At 45.3% G+C, this 15,197-nt stretch overlaps 1 long non-coding RNA gene across 1 annotated transcript; it reads right to left on the reverse strand.

Moving 5' to 3' along the window:
* Positions 1-7,123: 7,123 nt before the first annotated feature.
* LOC144256812 (uncharacterized) lies at positions 7,124-9,031 on the reverse strand. The gene is made up of 3 exons (XR_013344253.1): positions 8,926-9,031; positions 7,724-7,824; positions 7,124-7,357 (listed from the first exon to the last, which is right to left on the reverse strand). It is a non-coding gene; the product is annotated as an uncharacterized LOC144256812 (long non-coding RNA).
* Positions 9,032-15,197: the final 6,166 nt, after the last annotated feature.

Genomic DNA, 15,197 nt, shown 5'->3' on the forward strand with positions numbered 1-15,197 from the left:
TCAGCAACTCAGTGAGGCCCTAAACAACTCAGCAAGACTCTGTATCAAATATAAAATAAAAAGTGCTGGGATGTGGCTCAATGGCTAAGTACCGCTGGGTTCAATCCCCAGTATCCAAAATAAATAAATAAAAACAGTAGTGACTGTTACTTTTCTTTTTTTCCCCTCTCTTTCTTAAGTCCTGGGGATTAAATACAGGGGCTCTACCACCAATTTATACCCCGGGTCCTTTTTCTTTTTTTCTTTTTTTTTTTTGGGGGGGGGGTGGGTACCAGGGATTGAACTCAGGGGCACTTGGCCACTGAGCCACATCCCCAGCCCTATTTTGTATTTTAGTTAAAGACAGGGTCTCACTGAGTTCCTTAGCGCCTCACTGTTGCTGAGGCTGGCTTTGAACTTGCGATCCTCCTGCCTCAGCCTCCCAATCTGCTGGGATTACAGGCGTGGGCCACTATACCTGGCATGACGGTCACTTTCTGTAATGTGTATTTTACCACAGTTTTTAAAAACTAACCATTTTAAGTATGCACTTCAGTAGAAAGTAGACCATTTATAATGTGGTGCAGCCATACCTACATGGAGTTCCAGATCTTCCATCAACCCAAAAGGAAACCCAGTGTCCCCTAAGGCAGTTACTTAGTCAGTCCCATTGTCCCCTCTGGATTATTTTAACTCATCACTGCTTCACTAATTTATCTCACTTGATGACTGTCTCCCACTGTGAAAACACAGCCACCCCATGGGATGGCCTCTCTCTGTCCTGCCTGCTGCTGGGCACACTTAGGCCTTCATGGGCAGCTTGGTACTGAGCTTCCATAATGAAGACTGAGAGTCTCTGTATCTGAGTGTGCAGCTGGGCAGTGTGGCTTGATGCAGATGAGCTGGTGACCCTGTATGGTGTTTGTAGAAAACACGAGTTAGTAGCCAATATTGAAAGATTAAAGGGCTTTAATATTTTTTCCCATGACTATGTCTTTTTAAATGGGCTTAAGAAAAAAAGAGAAATTAGTAAAAAAAAAATCTACTTTATGAGAAAGAAAAAACAGGATACAGTTTATGCCAACTTGTGAAGCAGAATCACAACACATTCCTGGAAGGGGCCACCCCCACTAAATTGGGGGCCAAATCCCTTAAATAAGGAGCGAGGCCTTTTTTTCCCCCCCAAGCTCACCTTCAGGCAGTGGAGAAGTCCAGGGGACATGACTTGGTTGCTACTGGCTGCAGCCATGGTGTTCAGCTGATCTTCAGAGATAAATTGCCACAGAGATGATTGCAGCTGTGTTTTTACAACTTCCCATGGACATGTCAGAATAGCTCCCTCTGTGCAGCCACGTCCCCGGGCAAACAGATGCTCCAGCCTGTCCTTCTGGCTCATTGTCTCTCCTGCATGTCCTCCGGGCACTGAGACCGGACATGGATCCAGCTGCCCACGATGGCCCGTGGCTTCGATCCTGGGAGGAACTGCAGGACATCCCAGGGACAGCTTGGGGAGCCGGTGGAGACCTGGCGGCAGAAGGTCCCAGTGTGCCTTCCCTGCTGTGCTGCAGCCGAGCCACTAGGCACTCTCAGCTTGGCACTCTCAGGCAGAGACCCAGGACTCTAATATTAAAAATCTGTTCTTCCAGCCAGGCACAGTGGCACATGCCTATAATCCGAGTGGCTCGGGAGGCTGAGGCAGGAGGATTGAGAGTTCAAAAAGCCAGCCTCAGCAAAAGCAAGGTGCTAAGCAACTCAAAGAGACCCTGTTTCTAAGTAAAATACAAAATAGGGCTGGGGCTGTGGCTCAGTGGTGCCCCTGAGTTCAATCTCCAGTACCAAAAAAAAAAAAAAAAAAAAAAAAATCTGGGTTTTCTAACTTCTCTTGAGAAATCAGAGTGGCTGCCAGTACCAGCCTGTACCATGGTCCCACCCAGTGGGCAGATGGGTGGGGCTTGCTCCTCTCCAGGGGTCCAGCTGCAGACATATTCAGCCCTCAGACATTTGAGGATTTGTAGGGCTCAGAAACTAGTCAGCCAGGCGGCCCAGGCCACCCGGAAAGCAGGGTCTCGTGTGGATGGAACCCTCCATCCGACTGTAAGCCCACCTGTCCAGGGCTTTACCTGTTGAGAGAAAGGGGTGAGATGAAAACAGAGGCAACAAGGGACCAGCCAGACTGGGCTTCTGTTCTGGTGGCGAAGCATGGTCCTGGGCCCTTGGGCTCAAGGCCACCTGCCCGAACTTGCCTAGGAAAGTTAGAGGGCTGGGGACCTCAGACACAGCTCTGACAGACCCCGAAAACACAGGACTACAAGATATAATAGATCATTCCACACACATACCAGCACTATTTGTATTTTATTTATAAACACAGAAAACACGAAAGAAAGGTGTTTCTTTGAAAACAGGTACCGTTTGGTATCATTTACCTCTCTGGCACATAAATGATGTTTTTAAATCAAACAACCATAGAGCTAATTAACAACGGCAATCAGTAGGAATCTTTAGTGGGAATAGTGAGAAAAAATAATATATCTTCTTATAATCCTTAGTGCATACTAATTCTACAAAATAAAAATTACATGCATACATATATATTTTTTTGTTATTAGGGATTGAAACCAGGGATGTGTTACCATTGAGCTACACCCCCCACCCTTATTATTTTTAATTTCAAGACAGGGTTTTACTAAATTGCTGAGGCTGCTCTCGAATTCAAGATCCTCCTGCCTCTGCCTCCCGAGTCGCTGGGATTATAGATGTGTGCCACTGCACCCAGCTAAAAAATAATATTTTCTGATTCATAAATTTAAAGCTTTTAAAAATTCTTTATTAGATATTCAAATCTCATGGGCACGAGAAATATGTAAAAATACAGTTATTGAGGAAACTACAGATTCACCTAAGCGATGAGATGTTTTTCGGGACACAGTACGATATCATGACCAGGACACAGACAGGGAACATCTATCTGCCAGTCCTACTCAGATGCCCCCCAGCTCACTTCTAGTCATTTATGCACCAGGGAGTCATCACTGCGGTGGTCCTTTAAACCCCAACCACTTGTCTGCCCTGAGTTTCTAAAATTCTGATTTCCACGACATCATATAAATGAACCGGGTGGTATGTGCCATTTCAAGGTGAACTTTTTTCATTCAGCATTAAACTCTCTGGAGTTTCCTTCAGGTTGTATGGATCAATCTTTTGTTCCTTTCTAATGCAAGATTCAAAAAGGAGAAAACAAATCACAGTGGGGTTAATGAAACAATATTGCCTGTGTTTCATAAAAAAATGGCTCATTTCTATCTGTCCCCTGAGGTGGCAGGATTTTCACCTGGTTCCCTGTCCTGACCATCTGTCTCTGAACTGCCCAAGGCAGCAGTGTCTTCTTCCTTTGCACAGCAGAACAGAGCACAGCAACATGCGTGACCCCATGCACAGCTCTACCATGTGAAGTGCTGACCCACTCGTGGCTGGCAGTGCGCATTGTGGTGCCACCTCCCCAGAGCCCAGGCTGGACTTGTGGGGATTAACTTCTGCCTCTAAGAAAATGTTCATCCAAGGCTGGGTGCTGTGGTGCACACTTGTAATCCTATCGACTTGGGATGCTGAGGCAGGAGGATCGCAAATTCAAGGCCAGTCTCAGCAACCCATGAGACTCTGTCTCCAAATAAAAAAAATAAGGGGCTGGGGTTGTGGCTCAGTGGTAGAATACATGGCATGTATGAGGCACTGGGTTGGATCCTCAGCACCACATAAAAATAAATAAAGTTTTTTTTTTTTAAATAATGTTTTCAAATATTAAAAAAAAATAAAAAACAAAAAGGGCTACAGATGTAGCTGAGTAGTCCAGCTACTTGTGTCAACAGGCTTATTTTAGTGACCGGCTGTTTGTACACTGGGCTCCTTGCCTCTGTAAATTTATTTTGTGGGCTGTCCTTGTCTAGGATGTCATTTTTGAACGCTGGAGCATCCTGGGAGCCACCGAGGCTGAATGTCAGGAAAGATGCTTTTAGAGCAAATGATATGCAAACCTGAAACCAAAGAAAGATTGCCACGTAAGTTAAAGCTTGGCTCAGGGAAGGAGAAAGTCGTGTCCCACTGCGCTGCCTTTTCTGGTGACATTGAGTTCCGAAGTATCTTATTTCCAAAAAGCAAGCTGTTGCAGGTGTCATCACAACCCACAGAGAGCAAGGAGCAGCTTGGAGGCAGCGTCCCTCACCTGGCCTCTTTGAAAAAGCACAAGCCTCTGCTGTCCTGGGACCCCTCTCCCTGTTTTAACAACCCTCAGTGTATTTCCAAACTAGGAAAGAAGATTCTTCTTGTCCCATACTTAGAAAACTAAGATTTATGACAGGCCAGCATTGTCAATCTTTCTTTGACAAAGTCACAGCTGACACTAAAAGACCCCTCAGGTGGGGCTGGGGTTGTGGCTCAGTGGTAGAGCGCTTGCCTAGCAGGTGTGAAACACTGGGTTCCATCCTCAGCACCAAATAAATAAATACATAAATAAAATGAGCTGGGCGCGGTGGCACACGCCTGTAATCCCAGCGGCTCAGGAGGCTGAGGCAGGAGGTTCACAAGTTCAAAGCCAGCCTCAGCCCACAGTGAGGTGCTAAGCAACTCAGTGAGACCCTGTCTCTAAATAAAACACAAAATAGGGATGAGGTTTCTGTAGCCAAGTATCGCTGAGTTCAATCCCCTGTAACGCCCCACCAAATAAAATAAAATAAAAAAGGTATTGTGTTCATTTACAACTAAAAATATTAAAAAATAAACAAACAAACCCTCTGGCAGCTTTCATTTTCCCTTCCTGGGAAGGACAGTCTCACTGCAGATTGACCAACATTTGCATTAGAAACCTCAGGTCTCAGTGAGCAACTCTTACTTCACTCTTGGTGCTGTGGAGGAGGGGAGCCAGGCAGGAGAAAGGGGCCCTATTTTCATATTTGTTGGTGATAAGATGGCAGACAGATGGAATCTGCCAGAATCTACGTGTGCACTGCAGCCAAACCTACAGATGGACAGAGTGTGGTCTCATTTGGACAAGATGTCTATACTGTTTTTTCTTCTTATTTGTGGTGCTGGGAATGGAACCCAGGGTCTGTGCATGCTAAGCTCTGTACCACGGAGCCATCCCAGACCACGTGTTTTCTTTAGTTTCATTGAAATCTTCACAGAAATAAGACAATTTGAAACTTCTTTTTTTTTTTTTTCAAATCCAAGTAACCAACAGCTGGATGAAAATTTCCCCTAGAACCCCAGGAGTTGATCAGCCCAGTTCTCTGGCAGTATTGACGTGCACAGCCAACTCAGCTTGGAAGGTGTCCAGGAAAGGCATTTGTTCAAAGCTCAATGATCTGCAATGTTTACCACTTTTTTTTTTTTTTATCTTAAATAAGATAGCAATAGCCCTCGTGTGCTGGGCATTTTCTATTATAGGTCTCGCACTCTTTGGAGTCTTTGTCCAGAACAGCTTTGTGAAGGCAAGGACGCATCTCTTAGAGAGATGGACTGCCCCTTTCACTGTGGGAAGATCTCCAGATCTAGCACACACCCAAAGCCAGGGACTCCCTGGCCTGAGGCCTTAGTCACCATGCAAACCACATCACACCAAGCTCTTAAACAGAAATCACTTGAATCCCATCACCCAGAGGCCCTTCTGCAAACATTCCTCTGGCCACCCTGTCATTCTTCTATGAACACAGGCGTATATTTTCATGCAAGTGGGTCCTAGAGACTGGTGTTAGAATCTCCTCTCTTGCCTAACAGAACCTGTATGTTCTGCCCTGTGCACAGAGGTCAGCACTCAGTGCAAGGGGAAGAATGAGTCCAGAGAAGTGTCCCCTTTCCATCTGTGACCCTTCAATGACTCATGGAGAAGCACAGAAAGAATGTAGGTGGAGAGAGGGGCGAGGTGCCACAAATTTGGGGAAGGCGGAAAGCTATAGAATGCACGAGTGGGTGGCATGGAGGAAGTGCATCCCAGAATAGGCACCCTGCGGGCTGAGCAGAGTCCTAGTCTTCCCAGGGGTCTGGGCTCAGGGGGCAGGTCCAGCACCTGGCTGGAGCAGCTGTTCCCTCCCCTCCCCTGGCCCTGAGCAAGTGGCAGCTGGCTGGCTCCCTGGCACAGCCAGAATCCACTTCTCCAGAAAGGCAGGGCAACCGGCGTGGGAGGGTTTCTGAGCAGGTTGGGGCTTCCCAAGCAATTCCTTCATTGCTCCTGCCCTGGGGGGGACTCCCAGCACCCCAACTTTCCACAGCTCACAAGAATGGACACCTGGAAACCAGCCGTGGATAAAGAGCACTAGTCAACTTTTCTACTGAGGAGAGAGGCCTGTGGAGGAAACCCAATCACCTGGAATAGTTAAGCGAGTGTTTGTCCCTAAGTGGAAGATCCAAGGGAACTGGCATTAGGAAAGAGAAGGATCAAGAGATGCGACTAGGAGACAAAGGAGAGCTCTGGAAATATCCTAATTGAACTCTTCAGGGAGATTTGAAGTAATATCTTAGAAGTAATATCTTGGTATATACTTGCCAAAATATGCCAAAATATTCTTGTTCCAAGATTTTTTTTTTTTGTACTGGGGATTGAACCCAGGGATGTTTAACCACTGAGCTACATCCCCTTGTTATCTTTTAATTCAAAAAAAATTTTTTTTGAGACAGGGTTTCACTAATTTGATGAGGCTGGCCTTAAATTTGTGATCCTCCTGACTCAGCCTCCTGAGCTGTTGAGATTAAGATCTTGTTTTAAGGGACTGGGATTGTGGTTTAGTGGTAGAGTGCTTGCCTTGCATGTGTGAGGCACAGGCACTGGGTTCAATCCTTAGCACCACATAAAAAGTAAATAAATCAAATAAAGGTATTGTCTACAAAGAAAAAAAATTTAAAAAAAAGATCTTGTTTTAAGATGTTAAAACAAGAATCAGATGCTGTGAAGAAGGAAAAATTATACGAGAAAGAGTTTTTGAAAAATCAATGTTTAGTTGACACGGACCATAAAAATTTGACAGAAGTCTTCATTGAAAATTTTTAAATGATTTTTTTTTCCAAAAAGCATCTGTAACAAAATGAATAAGCAAGTTCAAGCCTGGGAGAATATATTCTTAATACATGTATCTCAAATAACTTGTACTGAGGATACAGAGAGTTCCCAGCGTGGGATGGTTCCATGTAGGACAGCTTAACTTTACAACACTTTACAAGAGCACTTCCAGTGGAAACCAGATGTTCAGTTCGGATCTCCTGGGCTGGCAGGGTGTGGTAAGATCCTCTCTCCTGATTCGGGTTCCCACTTGGCACCAACCTGACACCACAGTGAGCAGTGTTAAGCATTTGGTAGTTGAGGTCGTGACTGTATTCCCAAGTGACAATGAGTCTGTTGGAAAAAAATCCCATTGTAAGTTGAAGAGCATCTGTGCAAAGAACTCTTAATAGGAAGACAACACAGCTCAGAAACGGGTTAAAAATGGACATTGCACCAAAGATACAGCAAAAACTAATGAGCACATAGAGATGCTCATCAGCATCCACCTCAACGGAAGCACAGAGCATGTGGGGGCCCACTGCACCCCACTAGAAGGGCTAACGTTTAACCAACTGGCCATTCATTGCCAAGTGAAGGGAAAGATCTGGAGCAGTTGGAACCCTCAGACATCCCTGGAGGGAATGTCGGATGGTGAACAGAACAGCACGTTGTCACCATATTAAACATATACTTACTGCCAGGTGTGGTGGCACTCACCTGTAATCCCAGCGGCTCAGGAGGCTGAGACAGGAGGATCGTGAGTTCAAAGCCAGCCTCAGCAAAAGTGAGGCACTAAGCAACTCCGTGAGACCCTGTATCTAAATAAAATACAAAATAGGGCTGGGGATGGGGCTCAGTGGTTGAGTGCCCCTGAGTTCAATCCCCAGTACCAAAAAAAAAAAAAAAAAAACCAACAACAACAACAACAAAACTCCCAAAACATACATCATCCAGCAGTCCTACTCCTAGCTACCTGACTGTTTTAGTCAGCTTTGCATCACTGAGACCAAAAGACCTGACAAAAACAACATAGAGGAGGAAAAGTTTATTCTGGCTCACAGTTTCAGAGGTTCAGTCCATGATGGATGGACTCCATAGCTGGGGCCTGAGGTGAGACAGAATGCTGTGACAGAGGAAAGAAGCTCAGGACATGGTAATAGGAAGCAGAGAGCTAGCTCTGCTTATAATCCCCCAAGTCATGCTCCCAGTGAACCACTTCCCTGAGCCACATCCCTCCTGCCTACAGTTACTGCCCAGTTAATTCCTATCAGGGGCTTAATTCACTGATTGGGTTACACCTCTTGTAATCTAATCATTTCACCTCTGAAAATTCTGCATTGTCTTACACGTGAGCTTTTGGGGGACACCTCATATCTAAACCATGACACTGCCCAAGTTTAATGAAAATGCCTGCCCACACTAATACATAGGAATGCTTAAAACAGCATTGCTCAAAGTGGAACTGGAAAACTCAACTCTCCCTTGGCTGGTAAGCAGACGGAAACTGTGGCAAATCCATGCAGCGCACACCACTCAAGCAATAAAAATGGAACAAACTATTATGTAGGCAACGTGGGTGTCTCAAAACTCAGATACAAGAGCTCATGCTGCATGATCCCGCTGATGTGACAGTTAGAGAGCTGAGTCTGATTTACAGTGACAGAAGGCAGCTCTGGGGTTTGCCCAGGGCTGAGGCTGAGGGTGGGGAAGCCTAGAAAACCTCTCAGGTAACGGAAACGTCCTCTGTCTTACTGTGGTTGTGATTACACAACTGTATATACTTGCCAAAATATGTACCTTAAATTGGAACCATGTACATTAAATTTCAATTAAGTCGATTTAAAGGAGAAGAGACTTTAAAAAAAATGATGGTAATAAAAGGGCCAATCAAAGGGGCTATAAAATAAAGACAAACACACCTGCTGTGGTGTCTGGAGTCCTTGCCACTTGGAGGCAAAAGCAGTTGTAGGCTGAGGCAGGAGGGTCACTTGAGCCCAGGAGTTCAAGGCCAGCCGGGGCAATAGAGCCAGACCTTGACTCAAAAAGAAAAAAAACAAAAACAAAAACAAACAAATAACTCTTTTAGGACCTATAAAAAGATCATGAAAAGGAAAGAAGGAAGTGAAGAAAAAGAGAAATCAGATGAGAGTTGATAAGAGACATCAGGGACCCGTCCAGAATGTTCCACATCAGATATAAAGAGTCTGCAGAAAGAGAGCTGAGTCAACAGGGAGGAAGTCCCTCGAGGGGACAAAACCCAAACTCATCTGTAGAAGTGAAAGGATCCCTTGAGCACAGGTGCCTGTCTCCACTCCTCCAGTGAGACTTCAGAATATCAAGCATAAAGCAAGGAGCCCAGAAGCACAGACTCCTGGAAGGGGTGACGGTCAAAGCATCCTCGGCAAGGCAATGGAGTCCTGCCTTGGGATTCTGAGGGAAAACCTTGGATCTGGAAATGTGTGTCCAGTTAACGAAGGCACGTCAAAGGCACTTTTTGGATCTAAGACATTCCTTCTCAAGATGTGTTTGACCTCACCCAGCCAACCCAGAGGGAAGTTGTGAATGGAGAAAGCGGCTGGCCAGCCCAGCACTGGGCCCACCTGGAGGCTTATGCTGGCCCCCCGATGACAGGTGAGTGGGCTTTGAGGGCAGCAGGTCCAGAGAGCTTTAAGAGGGACACTTTCCAGAGAAGGGCAGGTGTGCTGGGCATCATTTAGCACAGGAAACTGGACAAATGTGAGGAGATGACAGAGCACACTGTTCTCTTATCTAAGAAAAAAAGAAAATAGGGCCGGGGTGATGCTCTATGGAAGAGCACTTGCCTGGCATGTGTGAGGTCCTGTATTCAATCCCAGCACCACACACACACACACACACACACACACACACACACACACACGGCAATCATAAATTCAGTAAGTCATAAAAAGTTACAGATGAAAACTTTGGTCCAAATACAAAACAAGCCACACTCTGGCATTTTCTTGAACGATTTGTGGAATATAATCTTTGTCTTTAAGGTTACCAGGCTTAGGACTGGAGTTGTAGCTTAGTGGTAGAGTGCTTGCCTTGCAAGGCACTGAGTTCGATTCTCAGCACCACATATAAAATCAATGAATAAAATAAAGATCCATCAACATCTAACAAAAAATATTTAAAGAAAAAGTTTACCAGGCTTAGTGGGAGAGAGAGATTGGTCACTGGGTTGTTTAATAAATAAAAGTTACAGGAAGGCATAATCAGAAAACACTGCTGGTCCCTCTTGTGGCCTTTGGAATCAACAGACATGCACACCATGAAATGGTACACTTTCAGTCTGTTCTGCTACAGTGGCCCTGAAAATGCAAATCAGGCACCAGCCACCATGAACTGTGAGAGGCTGAGGAAAGGATGGGGGGTCAGAGGACATGGGTAGGATTTAAGTGCAGTATATTAGTTAATGCTGCACAGGTTCTCAAGGGAAACCTAAAAAAATAAAAAAATAAGATGGTAATGAGAGCATCTGGGAGGTGAGTGCATCTCCTGCAACCTGACCCAATGAGGCCTCATCGTCATATTCTGCCACCTGCCCAAACCTGCCATCTTCCTCTTGCCCAGGGAGAGGTTCCCTGACTCAGGCCTCCTTACTGACCCTCCAGCTTGCCAAATGTGTTCCTGCTCAGGGCATTTGTTCTTGCACAATTGGTGGAGTTGGGCTCAGAGCTGGGACTCTACCAAAGGAACTCGATTCTGCCTGGCACCAGCCTGACCTTCCTGAGACATGAGGTCAGCCCAGTGCTGAATGCTCACCCTGCCCAGGAGAATGACAAGTTCTCTGTTTAATCAAACCCACCTGTATGTACATGTATGTATGTATGTATGTGTGTGTGTATGTGTACACACACATTCATACATCTATATTCTATATTGAAACAATTTTAGAATTTTTTTTTTAACATAAACATTGTAAAAGTGCCAGGCGTGGTGACACAAGCCTGTAATCCCAGCAGCTTGGGACCGGAGGCAGGAGGATTGCAAATTGAAAGGCCGCCTCAGCAAATTAGCGAGGCTCTAAACAACTTAGCAAGGCCCTGTTTCAAAATAAAAAATAAAGGCTGGGGTTGTGGCTCAGTGATAGAGCACTTGCCTAGCACATGTGAGGCACTGGGTTTGATCCTCAGCACCACATATTTTTAAAGTTATTAAACAAATAAATAAACAATAAAAAGGGTGTGGAGGTGGCTCAGTGGTTAAGTATCCCTGGGTTCAATCCCTGGTGCAAAAACAAAGCAGAAGTTACAGCATGTTCTCATCTACTCTTCGCTCACCTTCTCCTAATACTAACATCTTATGTAACCAAGGCACAACATCAAGACCAGGAATTCAATTCTGGCACAGTCCTGTCAACTAAACCATAGACTGCCAGTTCTCCTCCCCGTCCTTTTCCTGTTCTGGGCTACTCCGGGGTCCCATGCTGCCTCTACTTGCCGGGTCTCCTAAGCAGCTCCGTGTGGACCGTTTCTCACAATTCCCTTGTCTTCTGGGAGTGGGACACTTTAGGGGCACTGCTCAGCCATCTTGCAGTGCTCTGCAACAGGGCACGTCTGATGCTTCCCATGCTTAGAATGAGGTTACACATTGTGGGCAAGAATAGCACAGATGTCACCTGTGTCCTTGGTGTGTGGTCTCTGGGAACACAAAATTGATGTTTTAAACTTGGATCAAGTTTGACACTGAAAGTTACTATTTTTCCTTTTTATTCACACACACAAAAAACCCCAAAAAACCAAAAAAACAAAAAAAAACAAGTATCTGGAGAGATATTTGAAACTGAAAATAATGCGTCTCAGGAGTGTTTCCCACTATTTTTGGCATCCCTTAGGAGACCTTGCTTGCTTGCTGCAATTACTACTGTTTTGTCTGCCTAATGTTGACTTTCTGTTCCCCTCGTATCTAGCTCATCTAAAGGAACATTTTTGTAAGGAAGAACCACCTCTCCTAGGCTCTTAGGGCACCACAGGCCTTCTGTTTTGAAGGTACCCTGGCTTTATTGCTCATGTGGTTCCAGCCTTGGCCACTAGGGGCGCCTCTGGCTGGCTCGACTCTCCCACAGCCTCTCTCGCTGTAACTCTCCTGGCTTCTACCCTGTGCAGTGCCAGGCTCATGTTTGCTGTGTCCTGGTCTTGGAAACCGACAGGTTTTGTTGTTTTGTTCTACTGCGGACTGAACCCACGGGACTCGACCACTACATCCTCATCCCTTTTTGAGACAGGGTCTCACAATTTTGCTGACTGGTTTGAATTTGCGATCCTCCTGCCTCAGCCTCCCAAATTGCTGGGATTTCAGGAGTGGGCCACCACGCCCAGCCTGGAACCAGTTTTTTAAGATGGACTTTCATATGCAGTTAACTCTGAGCACTCTTTACAACTGTCCCAGAAAAAGGAAAGGAGGGAGTCACATGGAGAAGGCAGGTAGGGGCTGCTGCCCTTGGCTTCCCCCTGCCCCAGGGAAAGTTTCTCTTCAGGGTTGGATTTCTCCTCTGCAGGAAGGATGCAGCTGATAAGGGGGGGGAGGCTCTTCATGGACCACACCAGCCATGTTGGACCCCAGTCAGGGCTCTGGGGTGGCATTTGGGGTGCAGAGCTGTATTCAAGAGTATGGTGGGTAGGTTTCCAGCAGGGAGGGTAGACTGTCAGTAGAATTCCCCACCTGCTTATGCTCAGTTGTCCCTCCAGATCTTAGAGAGCTGTAGATGGTGACAAGTGAGCCGCTGTCAGGTAAATGAGAGTCCAATTCCTAGTGACCCAGCCACTCACTCATCTAAACATGAACTTAGGATGTGCAAAGTTGATTTTTATCCAGGTCATTCTAGTAAATATTTACCTCTGGTTCTGTTTCAATTCTAATGTTTTGTTTTGTAAGTAATAATATAACTGGCTTAATAAATACAGGTTTTAAAGACACAAGGAAGTAGAAGACTTGAGTTGAAGATTCTTTTTTTTTTTTTTTTTTTTTTTTTTAGTATTGGGGATTGAACCCAGGGCCTCATGTACATAAGACAAGCACTCTACCACTGAGCACATCCCAAGCCTACTTTTTTCTTTGGGGGGGGGGTGCGTACTAGGGATTGAACCCAGGGGCAAGCTACCATTGAGTTATATCCCCAACTGTTTTTATTTTCATTTATTTATTTATATTGCAGGGGTTGGGGGCTACCAGGGATTGAACTCAGGAGCACTCGAACATTGAGTCACATTCTCAGCTCATTTTTTTTTTATTATTATTTTATTTAGAGACAGCGTCTCACTGAATTGGTTAGTTCCTTGCCATTGCTGAGGCTGGCTTTGAACTCACCATCCTCCTGTCTCAGCCTCCCGAGCCACTGGGATTACAGGTGTGTGCCACTGCTGTTTTTCTTTTTTTTTTTCACTTATTGAGACAGGATCTTGCTACATTGTCCACGCTGACCTTGAACTTGCTATCCTCCTGCCTCAGCCACTTGAGTAGCTGGGATTATAAGTATATGACACTGAATTGCCGATAGAATTTGATCAGAAGAGATAAATTTCTTGGAGAGACAAAATAAAAAGAGAATAACCTTTCTTTTATGCACTCACCCCAAATCCCAACAACAGGAGCTGTAGTTGTAGCTCAGTGGTAGAGAACTTGCCTAGCATGTGTGAGGCACTGGGGTTAATCCTGAGCACTACCTAAAAATAAATAAATAGAATAAAGGTACTATTGTCCATCTACAACTAAAAAAGATTTTTTAAAGAAAAAAGAAACTAAGCAAAGATTAAAAAAAAAAAAAGCCAATAACACGTGAACAAATAAACAGTGTTCTCCTCTGACTGGGCCACCCTGGACAACTAATCTGCAGGACAGGGCAAGGCTCTGTATACATTGGCTTAACCTAGGGATCTCACAGTTTGGTTTCTCGGATCACCATCACACAATTTGTCAGAAAATTCCACCCCGTTCCTAATAGATCAGAAGCCTTGGATCAATGCTCTGGGTCTGAGAACCGCTGCCTCACACTATCAGGGAGATAAGAGGTTGAATTTAAGAATCCACCGCTAGCCTTGGGTTGGAGGGGATCTCATCCAAACTACATCGTGGAGCCCCTGAACCTCAACCAACAGTCATTAAAATGTCCCATCCTACCCTATTGTCCTCTGGTTGCTGGGGGAAGAAGACCATAACAATGCTTCTCCAGAAACCCTTCAACGCCAAGAGTTGGTTTGAAGGACAGGCCACCAACTCGGCTGCCAGAGTGACTGGCGTCTTCTAAACCCCCTTTGGCTCCACCTCCTTCCGGTGCCCAATCCCCTGCGGGCCTGGGCTGTGCAGAGCTGCTTTCCTGTCCTGGCTCTGGCTTTATCTGTTTCAGAGTCCGTCTTCTGGTTGGAAACATCTTGCTCTCCATGCAATGAAATGAGCTATTAATTATGATTTAATAAACGTCCAGGCTGAGAGCCTGGAGTACTGTCTCCATAAGGGGCAGTTCTCCCTCTGGATAAGCACAAAGTGGACAGTGTGGGTACCTCCCCCGAAGGAAGGGACCAAGATGGTGCACACTCCAGAGGGAGCCTGGAACTCTTCTGGGACAGGCCCCAGATGGAGGCTCCGTCCACCATGTGCAGCTCATGTTCACCTGTCTTTAGTTGGGCTCCTGGGGGAGGGGCGGGGGGGCACTATAAAAGGCCCAGGTTTTTAGTCACAAATCTAGTTTCTTTTCACTTATGCCTAGAGTAGTTGTTGAAAATACTTCCTTCCTCTATGTAACAAATATATTTTACAGATAATCATGTAATAATAAATATTTTATCATTTTCTCAGTTCATTATTTAGTTTTTAAGTCACTCCGCCCACTGGGGGGGACTGAAGTACCCTGCCACTGAGCTGTACCCCCCACTCTAATTGTCATTTTTTAAAAAAACTTTTTTATTTTATTTTTTTATTGGTTGTTCACAACATTACAGAGTTCTTGACATATCATATTTCATACCTAATTGCCATTTAAAAAAAAAATCATTTTATCGTTATTTCACTCCAAACAAAAGACAAAGCTTGAGTGTCCTCAAGTAGAGGTCAGCTGACCACTTCTGTAAAGAGCCAGGTAATAAATATTTTCAGTGGCTGTCACAGCTATTCAACTCTGTCACTGCAGCACAAATATCTCTGTCATCAGCAATATATAAACAAGTGGGTG

Source organism: Urocitellus parryii, chromosome 9, assembly GCF_045843805.1.
Source record: "Urocitellus parryii isolate mUroPar1 chromosome 9, mUroPar1.hap1, whole genome shotgun sequence".
NCBI lineage: Eukaryota > Metazoa > Chordata > Mammalia > Rodentia > Sciuridae > Urocitellus > Urocitellus parryii.